General features: G+C 31.6%; 1 long non-coding RNA gene across 1 annotated transcript; it reads left to right on the top strand.

The window, feature by feature from the left end:
• The first annotated feature begins 342 nt into the window (after nt 1–342).
• Nucleotides 343–1,837, top strand: LOC135098708 (uncharacterized). The gene is made up of 2 exons (XR_010267290.1): nt 343–1,454; nt 1,797–1,837. It is a non-coding gene; the product is annotated as an uncharacterized LOC135098708 (long non-coding RNA).
• Nucleotides 1,838–1,953: the final 116 nt, after the last annotated feature.

Here is a 1,953-nt window from a genome sequence, read left to right on the forward strand (position 1 = left end):
TATATATATATATATATATATATATATATATATATATATATATATATATATATATATATATATATATATATATATATATATATATATATATATATATATATATATATATATATATATATATATATATATATATATATATATATATATATATATATATATATATATATATATATATATATATATATATATATATATATATATATATATATATATATATATATATATATATATATATATATATATATATATATATATATATATATATATATATATATATATATATATATATATATATATATATATATATATATATATATATATATATATAAATAAGGAAAGAAAACTAACTCAAACACATATTTCATATGTAAAACACAAGGCAGAGAAACGGAAATAGGACACAGAAAGAAAGAAAAGAACAATCTTGTTGATTGGGAAGGGACGCTTCTCATACAAAACATCACACAAAAATAGCAAGGTGGTTAGCCCACCAACTTTTCTCTTCTACGGTCTTTCAATATTTTCTAACCTTTATACTTCTTCTATACTAACTCTTATTCTTCACCCCTCTTTTCTAAAGAAAAAAAAAAAAAAGTTTGGTTAAACCAAGCAAGAACATCAAACACTGTTTGATAGCGTTTGATATTCTGATGCGCTGGTAAAAATACCTATAACTAGTGCATAGAAATGCTGTGATTTTACATTTAATCTATTTATGTATTCAAACATCATCCTGATAAGACTGTCCATCAGGGATCAACAGTCTTTTTCACAAATTATATTGTATTTTTTTTTTTTTTTGTGAATAAAAGCATTAAAAAAAATTCTCTCTCTCTCTCTCTCTCTCTCTCTCTCTCTCTCTCTCTCTCTCTCTCTCTCTCTCTCTCTCTCTCTCTCTGTGGCCTTTGAAAACAGTTGTGGTGAGAGGAAAGCGCTTCAGAGTACGGGCTTACGTATCTCAACAGGTATTTCATTACTCGTCTGTTTCAGTGTGAGAAGGCAGCCAGTGTACCTCATGACGTGCAGTACTGCTTAGTGTTCAGTTGTTATAACATTTCTAAGTATTGTTTCAGATATACGAGGAGAGGATTTGTAGAGTGAAGTAGGGATGTCACTGGATTCAGATATGTGTTGATGTACAATTTAACCAACAAGTATCACTCCATTGTTTAGCATGATGGTGTATGGGTTACTGAAGGGTATAATGTATTACGGTATCATTATTGTTGTTATGGACATTTGGCATATCAGTAAAAGTGATTTTGGTAATTATATGATTACGGTCAACTACCACTGTTACTATCGTTGGCTGTACAATTGTTGGTTACAAGGCAGAAGGCAGGTGTTAGGAGCTGAGGTGTGGTAGGTCAGCGTGAGGTGTCGCCAGTGTGCGGCAGGCAGTCAGACTATGTTGAAGGCTAAAGCGGAGTTTCCTTGCTGGCTAAAAGAAATCGGTGAGTTGACCAGATGTTTGTAATGTATTTTGCTATTGATATTTATGTGGTGTCTGTTACATAGAGTTAGGTTAAATTTGATCTTAATTTTGTGATTATAGTAGGTGATAGAGTCGAGTTTGACAAGAATTGTTTTTCAGCGTGTCTGCTTCATTATTGTGGCTGGTGTAGTTGTTCCCCATTTAAAACCCAGCCTCAGCAATAAAAGATGTGTGCTTTGACTGAATTTGTGTATTGTTTAATGTTATACTTGCAAAGTGCCACCCAAAATGTATTTATCAATTGTGTTGTACCTGCAACTACTTGTTTACTTGTTTGATGAATTAAACATTGTAATTGAAGCTTACAGTTCACGCTACTCAATAAAGAAGAAAGTGAGGACAGTCGGGCTATATTGTCATCCTAGGCAGGGACAACAACAGTGAACTTGACCGTTGCACTGTGTTCATCCTTCAACGCCACACTGGGACCCCCACGCACTCACCACCTGACTCTTCCA

The sequence above is a fragment of the Scylla paramamosain genome, unplaced genomic scaffold (genome assembly GCF_035594125.1).
Source record: "Scylla paramamosain isolate STU-SP2022 unplaced genomic scaffold, ASM3559412v1 Contig76, whole genome shotgun sequence".
Lineage (NCBI taxonomy): Eukaryota > Metazoa > Arthropoda > Malacostraca > Decapoda > Portunidae > Scylla > Scylla paramamosain.